The following is a 20,212-nucleotide window of genomic DNA, read 5'->3' on the forward strand; positions in this document are numbered from 1 at the left end:
AAGATCGATTGCACTTGATCCCTAGTGATGGAGATGCAACTTCTAGTTTTAAGTCCCTCTCATGAAAGGGACATGAACCATGCAGCGAGCTCTCACTAGCGGCTATGTGATCCTCTTATTTATGGAAGGACATTTGACATTCATCGCATGAATATGGCACGGCCTCGATGGACATCCCTTCACCTGCAAACTTGATATGCATTTGGGAATAGATTGGGTTGTCATTATGCAAAAGGAGAGGCCTCCAAGGGGTATATTAAGAGGCATGGCTTCTGGATATCATGATATTAGGGTTATGGAGGAAGATTAGGAGACAAACCACCAACTTCTGGAAGGAATCTGCTGATTTTCCTGCAATTGTGACGAGTGCTCGTATCATAATACTTGGTGCCGCTTCATCTGTCGAGAGGAGAAGCCGGTGCCCTGTACGTGCATGGCTGATTGTAATCATGTTTGTATTGTGGCTTGACCTATGATAAAAAGAGTTTTTAAAATAATGAAGCATTGAGCCGCGAAACAGAGAAGACGGTTGGTGGGACGAGCCGTACGAGCATCGCCGCTCGTCCCACTGGTCATTTCTATTTTGTGTTAGCAGACGGTAGTTCCAAAGAGGAAGAAGGGTTGTGGTATGAGCATAGCTTCTCGTACCACCCTGTATAAAGCGGCTATTGACGATGCCATGAACCTAAGGTAGGATCATAGGCCTGACCTATACGCCCTACCCAAGGTCCCTACCCTAGAGTCAAGGACATTCAAAGTATAGCAAGGAGTACCGACTGAAGCCATCGAGTGCAATCCACTCGACCAGTCACCTCACTCGGATACCCCCAATTTCACTCGACCTGGATGAAGTCATTCGACCATACAGGAAACCACTCGGAGTACAGAAGACCTACAGTCACTCAAGATGGGAACGGTCAGTCGTTCACTCCTTTGTCTTAAAGATCATTAATAACACTTTATAGCTGGCATTACCAGTAACGCCCTATCTTAATGTACATTGAACACCTATAACGGAGGACGGCTGGGGTCTTGGCGCACTCTATATAAGCCACCCCCCTTCTGGGACAAGGGTTCGCACCCCCTGTAACACACACCCATATTCCAACCGACCCCCTCAGGGCACCGAGACGTAGGGCTTTTACCTCCTCCGAGAGGGGCCTAAACTCGTAAAATCGTGTGTACAACCTCATTGTACCTAGGGCCTCGCCTCCTCATACGTACCCCCTACTCTTACTGTCAGACTTAGAACCACGACAGTTGGCGCCCACCATGGTGCAAAGCGCCTTAGCGACTTTCGGCGAGGTTGTATTTTCTCCGATCTTCATCAACATGGTTTCCAGCGGAGGGTTGGTCATGGGCCACGAGTTCCGACTCGGAGTGCTCACTTTCGTCGCCGATGACTCCGCCTGGCTCCAAGAAGCCCCCCTTGTTATTGAAGCCCTTCTCGTCCGTGGAGCTTCGCACATCCCCACGAGTGCTTGCGGCGTTCTCCTGCGACAACCGCCGACTCCATATCGGTCGGTCCTCACTTCGTCCACCCACTCCGCTGGTCGCCGCCGCAAGCGATCCGGTCGGTCGCGGCTCCAGCGGTGGGTAAAGCATGTGGTGGCTCGTCAGTCAGCCACCCCACAAGTCGCGGCGATCGAGCCCGACGACTTTCTCTGCGGCTTAGTCGACCTGTCGACTGGCTCTACGGATACTTATTCCGAGCACGGGAGATGTGACCCCGTGGCAGAAGTTCTCATGGCCGAACCTCGTCGGAGCCCACCCGGGTTTTGTCGCAATGGCAGTGACGGCTGTGGCGGCGGTCCGTCATTCGGCCACGAGGAGTACGAGCCCCAATCTCTCAAGTCGCGGCAGAGGGAAGAGTTGCACCGCCGCAACGTGGAGGCCCTTCAGACCCCCATCATAGGGGAAACCGCCGAGGCTCGGGCCTTGGAGGCTGCGCGCCTGGCCACGCTGGCTGAGCGCGCACGTTTGGAGAACCTCCAATCTTCTCTCGACGACCGCGCCCGTCGACTGATCCCTGAATCCAATCGACACTGGAGGCAGTTGTTTCCGCCTGAACATCAGGTATATCGCACTCCGATCCATAATCTTACAGCTGCTGCACGTATAGCAGAGTCTATTCAGCCGTCTCGTTCAGAAGCTGGAAGGGGCTTGGAACGGATCTGAGCGCTGCTCGGAGCAACAGGAGAGCTAAACTCCACCGTTTCCCAGTCACGGAACATGATCCACGACAGGTCAGTAAGGGCAGATACAGTTCAGTCGGCACACAGTCCTGAATCGCCATTGCGGCGTGAAGATCGTGATCACCGTCGAGATCAGCACCTGAGAAGAGCTCATGGAGAGTTTGATCGTGAGTACGCCCGTGACAACCACCGTCGAGTGACTTCGCCCCTTCAGAGGGACGGGTCGTACGCGCCCCGGTGGTATGACGACAGGCGCCCGTATGGTAATGACCGCAGAGTTCCAGTCGACCCAAGAGAACCTAGGTTCGACGCAAGGTTAGGCCTTGTGCAAGGTTTGGTCGACCGGAACAGAGCATACAGAGAAGGGCTGGATAGGGACAAGTGTGACGCCCGGATAATTAAGCTACAGTAATCCCCCACTAATGGTGCCATGTCATCACATTACTGTTGCTAATCCTCGCTTGATCCAAATCATATTTCAAATTCAAATTCAAATTAAAGTCCAAAATTAAAGTTTCTCAAACATGCAAAATATAATGTTCAAAGTGTGGCCAATATTCCATAACCAATTATGGTGCTGACCCAACACTTTTGTAAAATATTTAAAACCCCTTTTGTGAATATAACAATGGCTAGGAAGAGTTATTAAATACTTTTTAAATTATAAAAATACTAAACTATTTTATTTGAACAACAAACTAAATGTGGCAGTGGTATAATTAGTAAGACCAATTTAGGTGTTGTCCCTATATTTTATAAATCTAAAATAAATAAATAGTAAAATAGAAAAGCAAATGTACAGAAAATAACTAAAAGCAAAACAATAAAAGAACAAATAAAAATACTCCCTCTCACTGGGCCTCGGCCCAGCTGGACCGCCAGGCTGGCCCAGGCGCAGGCTTCCTCCCCATCTCCCCCTGTTCACGTAACCGTGGACGCCGGCGATGGCCGCCACGGCACAGGGCGATGCCGTGGCGCCCATCCACCGCGCCCCCCTTCCTATATCTACCCGACACCCTCCCTCGCCGGAAAACCCTAGCCGCTTTCCCCTTCCCCCTCGCTCGTATCTCCTCTAAATAGTACGTGCTCGAGACGTCGACGGCGCGCCCTCGTCGATCCCGTGGTCACCTTGCTCCCCGCCGGTTAGCTCAATGTCCGGGAGCTTTGTCTGCCTCCTCTACGTCGACCACGCACATAAGATCAAGGCCGGAGACCCTACCTCGACTGGATCGAGCTCGTCCTCGCCTTCGGTCACCAACGCCACTCCGACGAACTACACCACCCCCTGCGCTTCTAGTCACTCACCGGGCCTTCGTGCGCCTCCTTGGTGAGCTCCTCCCTCGGATCCCCCCTTTTAGCCCTTCGATTTGAACGCCGTAGGCCGTCATCTCCGTCGTGCCCGAACCCCGCGTACGCGTACGTGCGTGCGATTGTTGCTGCTTGTTCTACTACCGCTAGCTGCCTCGCTGGTCGCGTGTGCCTGCTGCTCGTGCGTACTGCTGCTGCCTTGCGCCCGCCTTCTGGCCGCTCCCGCACCACCTGCTGCTGGTTCTACAGCGGCCGTCGCCTGCAGCTTGTCGCTGCCGCCCGTGTGCTAGCCCCGCGTCTCCCACGCTCGCCATTGCCGGCGGACACGCCCGCTGGCGCCCGGACCGCGCGCCCACCCCTCACCGCGGCCCCGGCAGGCTGCGACCCGCTCGGCCCCTCCGCTCGCTGGCCGTCGTTCGCCGCCCCAGCGCCCTTGGCCGAGAGCCCCTCTGCACCCGCGCACACGCGCGCTGATCCACACGGTGGTCGCGCCCGGCCATGCCCCACCGTGCTGGCCGACCGCGCGCCTGCGTCGGCCGCCCCGGCCCCGTTCTGCGCGCTCACAGTCACAGCGCCGCGCCCCACGAAGCTCGTTTGCATGTGCTGCTACTCCGCTGAATCTACTACTACTTGTGGCTACTGTAGCTATATGGCTAGCTATAGAAATTTTACACTGACTAACCCCCTAAACAGCCCCTAATCAGCGGTTAAACAGTTTTTAATATGTGTAAAAATAATATGAGTAGGTAGTACACTTGGCGAGGCTCAAATGTTTCCATTGGAACAAATTCATTTGATGCATGAATTAAATCATATAAAAATCACAAATTGCTATCTTCTGTTAAGAGAGAACATAATTAACCCCATAGCATAGTGTGTTGCGTCCTGTGTGTGGTGTGTGTGTGTGGCTGGCTTGGCCACGGCCGTGTGTGGCCGGCCCTGTGTAGTGGCACACTACCATGTGACCCCACCCCCTCTATTTATCCATTTATCAAAACTATTAAACTTGTGTCTATGACACCTAGGCCCCACTGCCTAGTGTTGATTAGTCAACCCAGTCAATGTTGACTGTTGACCTTGCTGACTCATTGCCCCCGGGCCACTGTCATACACCCTGGCTAGCACAGCCCCATGTGACAAAAGTATTTAGTCACTTAATTTTCGAATTAAGATAATTAGATAATCATTTAAACTTTAAAAAATCATAGAAAATAATCTGTAACTCGGATGAAAAAGTTTTGTACATGAAAGTTGCTCAGAACGACGAGACGAATCCGAATACGCAGTCCGTTCGTCCGCCACGCGTCCCTGGCATAGCAAACGTTGAACTTTTTCCCTCCGGTTCATCTGTCTGACAAACGTCCGGAACCGGGAAAACTTTCCCGGGTGTTTCCCCCTTCGCTAGTATTGCCTAGCGTTGCGCTAGAACACTTATAGCCCTGTGTATTGTCTTGTTATGCTTATGTTTGCGTGTATTTACTGTTTCTTCCCCCCTCTTCTTCTCCAGTAGACCTCGAGACCGCTGCTGATGCCCCTGTGATCGACTATGTCGACGACGACCCTCCTTCTTGTCTGAGCAACCAGGCAAGTGTTGGGGAACGTAGCAGAAATTCAAAATTTTCCTACGCGTCACCAAGATCTATCTATGGAGAAACCAGCAACGAGTAGAAAGGAGAGTGCATCTACATACCCTTGTAGATCGCTAAGCGGAAGCGTTCAAGTGAACGGGGTTGATGGAGTCGTACTCGTCGTGATTCAGATCACCGATGTTCCTAGTGCCGAACGGACGGCACCTCCGCGTTCAACACACGTACAGCCCGACGATGTCTCCCACGCCTTGATCCAGCAAGGGGAGAGGGAGAGGTTGAGGAAGACTCCATCCAGCAGCAGCACAACGGCGTGGTGGTGATGGAGGAGCGTGGCAATCCTGCAGGGCTTCGCCAAGCACCTACGGGAGAGGAGGAGGTGTCACGGGAGGGAGGGAGGCGCCAATGGCTCAGGTATAGATGCCCTCCCTCCCCTCCACTATATATAGGGGCAGGGGAGAGGGGGGAGGCGCAGCCTTGCCCCTTCCTCCAAGGAAGGGGTGCGGCTAAGAGGGGGGGAGGAGTCCATCCTCCCCAAGGCACCTCGGAGGTGCCTTCCCCCTTTAGGACTCTCCCCTTTTTCCTATATCTTGGCGCATGGGCCTCTAGGGGCTGGTGCCCTTGGCCCATGTAGGCCAAGGCGCACCCCCTACAGCGCATGTGGCCCCCGGGGCAGGTGGCCCCACCCGGTGGGCCTCCGGGACCCTTCCGATGGTCCCGGTACAATACCGATGACCCCTAAACTTGTCCCGATGGCCAAAACAGGACTTCCTATATATAAATATTTACCTCCGGACCATTCCGGAACTCCTCGTGACATTCGGGATCTCATCCGGGACTCCGAAAAACATTCGGTAACCACATACAAACTTCCTTTATAACCCTAGCGTCATCGAACCTTAAGTGTGTAGACCCTACGGGTTCGGGAGACATGTAGTCATGACCGAGATGCTCTCCGGTCAATAACCAACAGCGGGATCTGGATACCCATGTTGGCTCCCACATGTTCCACGATGATCTCATCGGATGAACCACGATGTCAAGGACTCAATCAATCCCTTATACAATTCCCTTTGTCTAGCGGTATGGTACTTGCCCGAGATTCGATCGTCAGTATACCGATACCTTGTTCAATCTCGTTACCGGCAAGTCTCTTTACTCGTTCCGTAACACATCATCCCGTGATCAACCCCTTGGTCACATTGTGCACATTATGATGATGTCCTACCGAGTGGGCCCAGAGATACCTCTCCGTTTACACGGAGTGACAAAATCCCAATCTCAATTCGTGTCAACCCAACAGACACTTTCAGAGATACCCGTAGTGTACCTTTATAGCCACCCAGTTACGTTGTGACGTTTGGCACACCCAAAGCACTCCTACGGTATCCGGGAGTTGCACAATCTCATGGTCTAAGGAAATGATACTTGACATTAGAAAAGCTTTAGCATACGAACTACATGATCTTGTGCTAGGCTTAGGATTGGGTCTTGTCCATCACATCATTCTCCTAATGATGTGATCCCGTTATCAACGACATCCAATGTCCATGGTCAGGAAACCATAACCATCTATTGATTAACGAGCTAGTCAACTAGAGGCTTACTAGGGACATGGTGTTGTCTATGTATCCACACATGTATCTGAGTTTCCTATCAATACAATTCTAGCATGGATAATAAACGATTATCATGAACAAGGAAATATAATAATAATCAATTTATTATTGCCTCTAGGGCATATTTCCAACAGTCTCCCACTTGCACTAGAGTCAATAATCAGCTGCTGATATGTGATTAACACTCAAGGTCACATCCCCATGTGACTAACACCCAAGAGTTTTGGGTTTGATCATGTTATGCTTGTGAGAGAGGTTATAGTCAATGGGTCTGAATCTTTCAGATCCGTGTGTGCTTTACAAATCTCTATGTCATCTCCTAGATGCAGCTACCACGCTCTATTTGGAGCTATTCCAAATAACTGTTCTACTTGGAGCTATTCTAAATTGTTGCTCCGTTATACGTATCATGTATCTCTACTCAGAGCTATCCGGATAGGTGTTAAGCTTGCATCGACGTAACCCTTTACGACGAACTCTTTTACCACCTCCATAATTGAGAAAATTCCTTAGTCCACTAGTTACTAAGGATAACTTTGACCGCTGTCCTGTGATCCATTCTTGGATCACTTTTGTACCCCTTGACTGACTCATGGCAAAGCACATTTCAGGTGCGGTACACAGCATAGCATATTGTAGAGCCTATGTCTTAAGCATAGGGGACGACCTTCGTTCCTTTCTCTCTATTCAGCCGTGGTCGAGCTTTAAGTCTTAACTTCATACCTTACAACTTAGGCAAGAACTCCTTCTTTGACTGATCCATCTTGAACACCTTCAAGATCATGTCAAGGTATGTGCTCGTTTGAAAGTACTATTAAGCGTTTTGATCTATCCTTATAGATCTTGATGCTCAATGTTCAAGTAGTTTAATCCAGGTTTTCCATTGAAAACACTTTCCAAATAACCCTATATGCTTTCCAGAAATTCTACGTCATTTCTGATCATCAATATGTCAATAACATATACTCCTCAGAAATTCTATAGTGCTCCCACTCACTTCTTTGGAAATACAAGTTTCTCATGAACTTTGTACAAACCCAAAATCTTTGATCATCATCAAAGCATACATTCCAACTCCGAGATGCTCACTCCAGTCCTCAGAAGGATTGCTGGAGCTTTGCATACTTATTAGCATATTTCAGGATAGACAAAACCTTCCGGTTGTATCACATACAACCTTTCCTCAAGAATCGTCGAGGAAACAATGTTTTGACATCCTATCTGCAAGATTTCATAAATAATGCAGTAATTGCTAATATAATTCCAACAGACTCTTAGCATCACTACGAGTGAGAAAGTCTCATCGTAGTCAACACCTTGAACTTGTCGAAAAACATCTTAACGACAAGTCGAGCTTTCTCAATGGTGACACTTACCATCATTGTCTGTCTTCCTTTCAAAATCCATATGTACCCAACAGCCTTACGACCATCAAGTAGTTCTTCCAAAGTCTACACTTTGTTTTCATACATGGATCCTCTCTCGGGTTTTATGGCCTTGAGCCATTTATCGGAATCCGGGCCCACCATTGCTTCTCCATAGCTCGTAGGTTCATTGTTGTCTAGCAACATGACTTCCAAGACAGGATTACCGTACCACTCTGAAGTAGTACGCATCCTTGTCACCCTACGAGGTACGGTAGTGACTTGATCCGAAGTTTCATGATCACTATCATAAGCTTCTACTTCAATTGGTGTAGGTGCCACAGGAACAACTCCCTGTGCCCTGTCACACACTAGTTGAAGAGACGGTTCAATAACCTCATCAAGTCTCCACCATCCTCCCACTCAATTCTTTCGAGAGAAACTTTTCCTCGAGAAAGGACCCGATTAAAGAAAAAACAATCCATATTGCTTTCGGATCTGAATTAGGAGGTATACCCAACTGTTTTGGGTGTCCTGTGAAGATGCATTTTATCCGCTTTGGGTTCGAGCTTAATCCTGAAACTTTTCACATAAGCGTCGCAGCCCCAAACTTTCAAGAAACGACAATTTAGGTTTCTCCAAACCATAGTTCATACGGTGTCGTCTCAACAAAATTATGTGGTGCCCTATTTAAAGTGAATGTGGTTGTCTCTAATGCCTAACCCATGAACGATAGTGGTAACTCGATAAGAGACATCATGGTATGCACCATATCCAATAGGGTGCAACTATGACGTTTGGACACACCATCACACTATGGTGTTCCAGGCTTTATCAGTTGTGAAACAATTTTCACAATGTCTTAATTCTGTGTCAAACTCGTGATTCAGATATTCATCTCTATGATCATATCATAGATCTTTTATCCTCTTGTCACGACGATCTTTCAACTTCACACTGAAATTACTTGAACCTTTCAATAATTCAGACTCGTGATTCATCAAGTAAATATACTCAACATCTACTCGAATCATCTGTGAAGTAAGAACATAACGATATTCACTGCATGCCTCAGCACTCATTGGACTGCACATATCAAAATGTGTTACTTCCAACAAGTTGCTATCTTGTTCCATCTTACTGAAACCGAGGCTTTTCAGTCATCTTGCCTATGTGGTATGATTTGCATATCTCAAGTGATTCATAATCAAGTGAGTCCAAATGATCCATCTGCATGGAGTTTCTTCATGCGTATACACCAATAGACATGGTTCGCATGTCTCAAACTTTTCTAAAACGAGTGAGTCCAAAGATCCATCAACATGGAGCTTCTTCATGCGTTTTATACCATTATGACTTACGTGGCAATGCCACAAGTAGGTGGTACTATCATTACTATCTTTTGGCATGAACATGTGTATCACTACGATCGAGATTTAATAAACCATTCATTTTAGGTGTAAGACCATTGAAGGTATTATTCAAATAAACAGAGTAACCATTATTCTCCTTAAATGAATAACCATATTGCGATAGACGTAATCCAATCATGTCTATGCTCAACGCAAACACCAAATAACAATTATTTAGGTTTAACACCAATCTCTTTGGTAGAGAGAGCGTGCGATGCTTGATCATATCAAGCTTGGAAAAACTTCCAACACATATCGTCAGCTCACCTTTAGCTAGTCTCCGTTTATTCCGTAGCCTTTTGTTTCGAGTTACTAACACTTAGCAACCGAACCGGTATCTAATACCCTGGTGCTACTAGGAGTACTAGCAAAGTACACATTAACACAATGTATATCCAATATACTTCTATCGACCTTGCCAGCCTTCTTATCTACCAAGTATCTAGGGTAATTCTGCTCCAGTGGTTGTTCCCCTTATTACAGAAGCACTTAGTCTCAGGTTTGGGTTTCACCTTGGGTTTCTTCACTAGAGCAGCAGCTGATTTGTCGTTTCATGAAGTATCCCTTCTTGCCCTTGCCCTTCTTGAAACTAGTGGTTTCAGCAACCATCAACAATTGATGCTCCTTCTTGATTTCTACTTTCGCGGTGTCAATCATCGTGAATACCTCAGGGATCATCATATCTATCCCTGATATGTTATAGTTCATCACGAAGCTCTAACAGCTTGGTGGCAATGACTTTGGAGAACCATCACTGTCTTATCTGGAAGATCAACTCCCACTCGATTCAAATGATTGTTGTACTCAGACAATCTGAGCACAAACTCAACAATTGAGCTTTTCTCCTTAGTTTGCAGGTTAAGAAAGTCATCGGAGGTCTTATAGCTCTTGACATGGGCACGAGCCTGAAATGCCAATTTCAGCCCTCAAAACATCTCATATGTTTCGCGATGTTTCAAAAACGTCTTTGGTGCCTCAACTCTAAACCGTTTAACTGAACTATCACGTAGTTATCAAAACGTGTATGTCAGATGTTCGCAACAACCACAGACAACGTTCGAGGTTCAGCACACTGAGCGGTGCATTAAGGACATAAGCCTTCTATGAAGCAATGAGGACAATCCTCAGTTTAAGGACCTAGTCCGCATAATTGCTACTATCAACTTTCAACTAATTTTTCTCTAGGAACATATCTAAACAGTAGAACTATAGCATGAGCTACGACATAATTTGCAAAAACCTTTTGACTATGTTCAGGATAATTAAGTTCATCTTATGAACTCCCACTCAGATAGACATCCCTCTAGTCATCTAAGTGATTACATGATCCGAGTCAAACTAGGCCGTGTCCGATCATCACGTGAGACGGACTAGTCATCATCGGTGAACATCTTCATGTTGATCGTATCTTCTATACGACTCATGTTCGACCTTTCGGTCTCCGTGTTCCGAGGCCATGTCTATACATGCTAGGCTCGTCAAGTTAACCCTAAGTGTTTCGCGTGTGTAAATCTGTCTTACACCCGTTGTATGTGAACGTTAGAATCTAACACCCGATCATCACGTGGTGCTTCGAAACACGAACTGTCGCAACGGTGCACAGTTAGGGGAGAACACTTCTTGAAATTGTTGTAAGGGATCATCTTATTTACTACCTTCGTTCTAAGCAAATAAGATGTATAAACATGATAAACATCACATGCAATCAAATAGTGACATGATATGGCCATCATCACTTTGCTCCTTTTGATCTCCATCTTCGGGGCTCCATGATCATCATCGTCACCGGCATGACACCATGATCTCCATCATCGTGTCTTCATGAAGTTGCCTCGCCAACTATTACTTCTACTACTATGGCTAACGGTTAGCAATAAAGTAAAGTAATTACATGACGTTTAAGTTGACACGCAGGTCACAAATAAATAAAGACAACTCCTATGGCTCCTGCCGGTTGTCATACTCATCGACATGCAAGTCGTGATTCCTATTACAAGAACATGATCAATCTCATACATCACATATATCATTCATCACATCCTTTTTGGCCATATCACATCACATAGCATACCCTGCAAAAACAAGTTAGACGTCCTCTAATTGTTGTTTGCATGTTTTACGTGGCTGCTCTGGGTTTCTAGCAAGAACGTTTCTTACCTACGCATGAACCACAACGTGATATGCCAATTGCTATTTACCCTTCATAAGGACCCTTTTCATCGAATCCGATCCGACTAAAGTGGGAGAGACAGACACCCGCCAGCCACCTTATGCAACTAGTGCATGTTTGTCGGTGGAACCGGTCTCACATAAGCGTACGTGTAAGGTTGGTCCGGGCCGCTTCATCCCACGATGCCGCCGAATCAAGATAAGACTAGTAACGGCAAGCATATTGAACAATATCGACGCCCACAACTACTTTGTGTTCTACTCGTGCAAAGAATCTACGCAATAGACCTAGCTCATGATGCCACTGTTGGGGAACGTAGCAGAAATTCAAAATTTTCCTACGCGTCACCAAGATCTATCTATGGAGAAACTAGCAACGAGTAGAAAGGAGAGTGCATCTACATACCCTTGTAGATCGCTAAGCGGAAGCGTTCAAGTGAACGGGGTTGATGGAGTCGTACTCGTCGTGATTCAGATCACCGATGATCCTAGTGCCGAACGGACGGCACCTCCGCGTTCAACACACGTACAGCCCGACGATGTCTCCCACGCCTTGATCCAGCAAGGGTGGAGGGAGAGGTTGAGGAAGACTCCATCCAGCTGCAGCACAACGGCGTGGTGGTGATGGAGGAGCGTGGCAATCCTGAAGGGCTTCGCCAAGCACCTACAGGAGAGGAGGAGGTGTCACGGGAGGGAGGGAGGCGCCAAGGGCTCAGGTATAGATGCCCTCCCTCCCCTCCACTATATATAGGGGCAGGGGAGAGGGGGGAGGCGCAGCCTTGCCCCTTCCTCCAAGGAAGGGGTGCGGCTAAGAGGGGGGGAGGAGTCCATCCTCCCCAAGGCACCTCGGAGGTGCCTTCCCCCTTTAGGACTCTCCCCTTTTTCCTATATCTTGCCGCATGGGCCTCTAGGGGCTGGTGCCCTTGGCCCATGTAGGCCAAGGCGCACCCCCTACAGCCCATGTGGCCCCCGGGGCAGGTGGCCCCACCCGGTGGGCCCCCGGGACCCTTCCGGTGGTCCCGGTACAATACCGATGACCCCGAAACTTGTCCCGATGGCCGAAACAGGACTTCCTATATATAAATCTTTACCTCCGGACCATTCCGAAACTCCTCGTGACGTCCGGGATCTCATCCAGGACTCCGAACAACATTCGTTAACCACATACAAACTTCCTTTATAACCCTAGCGTCATCGAACCTTAAGTGTGTAGACCCTACGGGTTCGGGAGACATGTAGTCATGACCGAGATGCTCTCCGGTCAATAACCAACAGCGGGATATGGATACCCATGTTGGCTCCCACATGTTCCACGATGATCTCATCGGATGAACCACGATGTCAAGGACTCAATCAATCCCGTATACAATTCCCTTTGTCTAGCGGTATGGTACTTGCCCGAGATTCGATCGTCGGTATACCGATACCTTGTTCAATCTCGTTACCGGCAAGTCTCTTTACTCGTTCCGTAACACATCATCCCGTGATCAACCCCTTGGTCACATTGTGCACATTATGATGATGTCCTACCGAGTGGGCCCAGAGATACCTCTCCGTTTACACGGAGTGACAAAATCCCAATCTCGATTCGTGCCAACCCAACAGACACTTTCAGAGATACCCGTAGTGTACCTTTATAGCCACCCAGTTACGTTGTGACGTTTGGCACACCCAAAGCACTCCTACGGTATCCGGGAGTTGCACAATCTCATGGTCTAAGGAAATGATACTTGACATTAGAAAAGCTTTAGCATACGAACTACATGATCTTGTGCTAGGCTTAGGATTGGGTCTTGTCCATCACATCATTCTCCTAATGATGTGATCCTGTTATCAATGACATCCAATGTCCATGGTCAGGAAACCGTAACCATCTATTGATTAACGAGCTAGTTAACTAGAGGCTTACTAGGGACATGGTGTTGTCTATGTATCCACACATGTATCTGAGTTTCCTATCAATACAATTCTAGCATGGATAATAAATGATTATCATGAACAAGGAAATATAATAATAATCAATTTATTATTGCCTCTAGGGCATATTTCCAACAAAACAAAAGGTATATGTGATATACATGTAATTGATGTGTACCTTACTAGTGCCCGTAGTGGCTCCTGGGTGAAACGAGTAGGAAAATTTTTGTGAAACGAGTAGGAAAATTTTTGTTGCTAGATGAACTCCTAGATGATCTTGGTGAAACGAGTAGGAAAATTTTTGTTTTCTGCAACGTTCCCCAACAGTGGTATCAGAGCTAGGTCTATGCGTAGTTCTTCTTGCGCGAGTAGAACACAATTTGTTGTGGGTGTAGATTTGTCAACTTTCTTGCCGTTACTAGTCCTTTCTTGCTTCAGCGGTATTGTGGGATGAAGCGGCCCGGACCAACCTTACACGTACGCTTACGTGAGACTGGTTCCACCGACTAACATGCACTAGTTGCATAAGGTGGCTGGCGGGTGTCTGTCTCTCCTACTTTAGTTGGAGCGGAATCGATGAACAGGGTCCTTATGAAGGGTAAATAGAAGTTGACAAATCACGTTGTGGCTTTAACGTAGGTAAGAAAACGTTCTTGCTAGAACCCTAATTCAGCCACGTAAAACTTGCAACAACAATTAGAGGACGTCTAACTTGTTTTTGCAGCAAGTGGTTTGTGATATGATATGGCCAAAGTTGTGATGAATGATGAATGATCTATATGTGATGTATGAGATGTTCATGCTATTGTAATAGGATTCACGACTTGCATGTCGATGAGTATGACAACCGGCAGGAGCCATAGGAGTTGTCTTTATTCTTTTATATGACCTGCGTGTCATCAAGAAACGCCATGTAAATTACTTTACTTTATTGCTAAACGCGTTAGCCATAGTAGTAGAAGTAATAGTTGGTGAGCAACTTCATGGAGACACGATGATGGAGATCATGGTGTCAAGCCGGTGACAAGATGATCATGGAGCCCCAAGATGGAGATCAAAGGAGCTATGTGATATTGGCCATATCATGTCACGTTTATTATTTGATTGCATGTGATGTTTATCATGTTTTGCATCTTGTTTACTTAGAACGACGGTAGTAAATAAGATGATCCCTCACAATAATTTCAAGAAGTGTTCCCCCTAACTGTGCACCGTTGCGACAGTTCGCTGTTTCAAAACACCACGTGATGATCGGGTGTTTTATTCAGACGTTCACATACAACGGGTGTAAGACAGATTTACACATGCAAACACTTAGGTTGACTTGACGAGCCTAGCATGTACAGACATGGCCTCGAAACACAGAAGACCGAAAGGTCGAGCATGAGTCGTATAGAAGATACGATCAACATGAAGATGTTCACCGATGTTGACTAGTCCGTCTCACGTGATGATCGGACACGGTCTAGTTTAACTCGGATCATGTAATACTTAGATGACTAGAGGGATGTCTAATCTAAGTGGGAGTTCACTAATAATTTGATTAGTTGAACTTAATTATCATGAACTTAGTCTAAAATCTTTGCAATATGTCTTGTAGATCAAATGGCCAACGTAGTCCTCAACTTCAACGCGTTCCTAGAGAAAACTAAGCTGAAAGACGATGGCAGCAACTATACGGACTGGGTCCGAAACCTGAGGATCATCCCCATAGCTGCCAAGAAAGATTATGTCCTACAAGCACCGCTTGGTGATGCACCCGTTCTCCCTGTAGAACAAGACGTTATGAACGCTTGGCAGGCACGTTTCGATGACTACTCCCTCGTTCAGTGCGGCATGCTTTACAGCCTAGAGCCGGGGCTCCAAAAATGTTTTGAGAGACATGGAGCATATGAGATGTTCGAAGAGCTGAAAATGGTTTTCCAAGCTCATGCCCGGGTCGAGAGATATGAAGTCTCCGACAAATTCTTTAGCTGTAAGATGGAGGAAAACAGTTCTGTCAGTGAGCACATACTCACTATGTCTGGGTTGCATAACCGCTTGACTCAGCTGGGAGTTAATCTCCCGGTTGATGCGGTCATTGACAGAATCCTCCAGTCGCTTCCACCAAGCTACAAGAGCTTTGTGATGAACTTCAATATGCAGGGGATGGAAAAGACCATTCCTGAAGTATTTGCTATGCTGAAATCAGCAGAGGTAGAAGTCAGGAAGGAACATCAAGTGTTGATGGTCAATAAAACCACTAAGTTCAAGAAAGGCAAGGGTAAAAAGAACTTCAAGAAGGACGGCAAGGAGGTTGCCGCGCCCGGCAAGCAAGCTGCCGGGAAGAAGCCAAAGAATGGACCCAAGCCCGAGACTGAGTGCTTTTATTGCAAGGGAAGCGGTCACTGGAAGCGGAACTGCCCTAAGTACTTAGCGGATAAGAAGGCCGGCAAAACATGTTGGGGAACGTAGCAGAAATTCAAAAAAATTCCTACGTATCACCAAGATCTATCTATGGAGAGACCAGCAACGAGTAGAAAGGAGAGTGCATCTACATACCCTTGTAGATCGCTAAGCGGAAGCGTTCAAGTGAACGGGGTTGATGGAGTCGTACTCGTCGTGATTCAGATCACCGATGATCCTAGTGCCGAACGGACGGCACCTCCGCGTTCAACACACGTACAGCTCGACGATGTCTCCCACACCTTGATCCAGCAAGGAGAGAGGGAGAGGTTGAGGAAGACTCCATCCAGCAGCAGCACAACGGCGTGGTGGTGATGGAGGAGCGTGGCAATCCTGCAGGGCTTCGCCAAGCACCTACGGGAGAGGAGGAGGTGTCACGGGAGGGAGGGAGGCGCCAAGGGCTCAGGTGTGGATGCCCTCCCTCCCCTCCACTATATATAGGGGCAGGGGAGAGGGGGGAGGCGCAGCCTTGCCCCTTCCTCCAAGGAAGGGGTGCGGCTAAGAGGGGGGGAGGAGTCCATCCTCCCCAAGGCATCTCGGAGGTGCCTTCCCCCTTTAGGACTCTCCCCTTTTTCCTATATCTTGGCGCATGGGCCTCTAGGGGCTGGTGCCCTTGGCCCATGTAGGCCAAGGCGCACCCCCTACAGCCCATGTGGCCCCCCGGGGCAGGTGGCCCCATCCGGTGGGCCCCCGGGACCCTTCCGGTGGTCCCGGTACAATACCGATGACCCCGAAACTTGTCCCGATGGCCGAAACAGGACTTCCCATATATAAATCTTTACCTCCGGACCATTCCGGAACTCCTCGTGATGTCCGGGATCTCATCCGGGACTCCGAACAACATTCGGTAACCACATACAAACTTCCTTTATAACCCTAGCGTCATCGAACCTTAAGTGTGTAGACCCTACGGGTTCGGGAGACATGTAGTCATGACCGAGATGTTCTCCGGTCAATAACCAACAGCGGGATCTGGATACCCATGTTGGCTCCCACATGTTCCACGATGATCTCATCGGATGAACCACGATGTCAAGGACTCAATCAATCCCGTATACAATTCCCTTTGTCTAGCAGTATGGTACTTGCCCGAGATTCGATCGTCGGTATACCGATACCTTGTTCAATCTCGTTACCGGCAAGTCTCTTTACTCGTTCCGTAACACATCATCCCGTGATCAACCCCTTGGTCACATTGTGCACATTATGATGATGTCCTACCGAGTGGGCCCAGAGATACCTCTCCGTTTACACGGAGTGACAAAATCCCAATCTCGATTCGTGCCAACCCAACAGCCACTTTCAGAGATACCCGTAGTGTACCTTTATAGCCACCCAGTTACGTTGTGACGTTTGGCACACCCAAAGCACTCCTACGGTATCCGGGAGTTGCACAATCTCATGGTCTAAGGAAATGATACTTGACATTAGAAAAGCTTTAGCATACGAACTACATGATCTTGTGCTAGGCTTAGGATTGGGTCTTGTCCATCACATCATTCTCCTAATGATGTGATCCCGTTATCAACGACATCCAATGTCCATGGTCAGGAAACCGTAACCATCTATTGATTAACGAGCTAGTCAACTAGAGGCTTACTAGGGACATGGTGTTGTCTATGTATCCACACATGTATCTGAGTTTCCTATCAATACAATTCTAGCATGGATAATAAACGATTATCATGAACAAGGAAATATAATAATAATCAATTTATTATTGCCTCTAGGGCATATTTCCAACAGCAAGCCCCCCCTTTGGTCATCCCAATATCGCCCATTCTATACTCTCATGCTTGCATTAGATTTTGCTACTGTTATTGTTTGCTCTTATTCTGATGCATAGCCTGCTCTTTTACCTGCTATTGTTACCTACCTGCTTATCCTAAACTGCTTAGTATGGGTTGGCTAGTGATCAATCATTGACCCCCACCTTGTCCTCGTCGCCCCTGCTTCATCATCGACAACTCGATCAACGTGATCGACGACCAGAGCCCGACACCTCACATCACATCACGCCCCTTTTGTTGCTCGACTCTGCAGAGCTACTATCGAGTGCCGACGGTGATCCCTCATAACGCACTCCTGATGATAATTCTATAGTGTAGCTATTCGGTCGTGGTCATCGAGGGTGATTTCCTCTTTCACCATTCCCGATACGGCTCTGTCGTTCAACACCTCAAGTGTGAACCTCGAGGGTGGTCCCTCTTACGTTCACCTTGATGATTACATTGAGTGGAATCCACCGGGGGTGATTCCTCGGGTTTTCCCCTTGATGTTTGGACACACGGTTACATTGGCTTTACTTGAGACCTTGGTGAAAGTCGAGAGGGCCCGGAGAGCACACGCAAGATAATGACATGGCACGACCGGGCATTCTGAGCCCTTGTCGTAAGTCCACGAGACGGGGCAACAGGGTCACTTTTGATCGTGAGTCTCTGCTCGTCTCCGCAAGCTAATAATACACTATGGTTTGGGTATTTGTTCTGAGTTGGCCTTTGGCCTTTACGCACCAACCACCACGTGAGAATAGTTATGGGCCTCGACGTCGTGGTATCAGTCGAAGTTTTGTCAGACGTCCAGTTCAGCATCGTGGGCCTGTCACGCCAGTGCCATCCAGTATGAGGTGGTGCTCGTCCCGGCTCGTCGCACAACGACCCGGAGTGCAACGGGCGATGGGCCCAGACCCCGGAGTGCTTAGGATGTAAACCGGCGGGGACCTCTCTGCTGAGCCTAGGTAGGGCTGCGACGTGTTGATCTTCCGAGGCCGGGCATTGACCCAGAAAAGTGTGTCTGGCCAGAGTGATCGAGCGTGTTGGAAAACGTGGTGCACCCCTGCAGGGAAGATTATCTATTAATAGTCGTGTCCATGGTAACGGACGTTCAGACTTATATCCTGATCTTATACAACTACGAATGGATACTTGAATATGTGGCTCCGAGATTGCTTTCTCGCAGGGAGTCGAGGAAAGATCTATGAGCATTAATGTTACAACATGTTTGTTAATTATAAACTGCTATTCTTTACTCTTCTACATGCTGCAAGATGCGAGGAGCTGCGTGAAGATGCTAGTCTTCGATAGTCTAGGCCTTCCCCCTCTATTCTGGCATTCTGCAGCTCAGTCCAAAAATACAAACCTTCCATTTGATACCAATGCATACTTAGTATAGATCTGATGCTTGCGAGTACATTGGATGAGTACTCACGGTTGCTTTGCTACCCCTTTTCCCCCTTCTTTCTTCTTTCCGGTTGATGCAACCAGGTGGTGGATCCTTGGAGCCAGATGCCACCGCCGACGGATACTGCTACTTGGAGACCGCCGCCGACGAGGAGTAGTTAGGAGGTCCCAGGCAGGAGGCCTTGCCTCTTCGATCGTGTTGCTTTTGTGCTAGCCTTCTTAAGGCAAACTTGTTTAACTTATGTCTGTACCCAGATATTGTTGCTTCCGCTGACTCTTGTGTATCGAGTGTATCGAGCTATGTATTCGAGCCCTCGAGGCCCCTGGCTTGTAATATAAAGCTTGTATTATTTTATTTGTGTCTAGAGTTGTGTTGTGATATCTTCCCGTGAGTCCCTGATCTTGATTGTACACATTTGCGTGTATGATTAGTGTACGGTCGAATTGGTGGCGTCACAACAAGCTCGGTGGAAGCAGGGTCCACGTTTCCGGCCTTGAGTGTTTTGGAAGAGCCATCCGAGCCGCTGAGATCCCTCACAACTTCAGATTGGCGACTGGTGTCAGTAAGTTCATAGGAGAGTCGAAGCCCGACACTTGGTTGGAGGACTACCGAGTGGCTGTGCATATTGGTGGCGACAGCGATGAAGTGGCCATGAAACACCTCCCTTTGATGCTTGAAGTTTCGGCCAGGGCTTGGCTGAATCAGTTGGCTCCTGGAAGAATTTTCAGTTGGGATGAGTTAGCCCGAGTGTTCACCAAAACGTTTGAGGGCACCTGCAAGAGACCTGCTGGTTTGTCGGAGTTGCAGCATTGTGTGTAGAAACGAAATGAGACTTTGAGAGATTATATCCAGAGATGGATCACTCTTCACCACACAGTAGAGAATGTATCGGATCACCAAGCAGTTTGTGCCTTTAAAGAAGGTGTTCTCTACATAGAACTCAATCTAAAGTTCGGTCAGACCAGAGACATGTCTTTGGCTCGGTTGATGGAGATTGCCACTAAGTACGCTAACGGT

General features: G+C 47.9%; 1 long non-coding RNA gene across 1 annotated transcript; it reads left to right on the forward strand.

The window, feature by feature from the left end:
* The first annotated feature begins 3,189 nt into the window (after window positions 1–3,189).
* LOC123086221 (uncharacterized) lies at window positions 3,190–19,549 on the forward strand. Its single transcript, XR_006440696.1, has 2 exons — window positions 3,190–3,522; window positions 19,279–19,549. It is a non-coding gene; the product is annotated as an uncharacterized lncRNA (long non-coding RNA).
* Window positions 19,550–20,212: the final 663 nt, after the last annotated feature.

The sequence above is a fragment of the Triticum aestivum genome, chromosome 1B (assembly GCF_018294505.1).
Source record: "Triticum aestivum cultivar Chinese Spring chromosome 1B, IWGSC CS RefSeq v2.1, whole genome shotgun sequence".
Lineage (NCBI taxonomy): Eukaryota > Viridiplantae > Streptophyta > Magnoliopsida > Poales > Poaceae > Triticum > Triticum aestivum.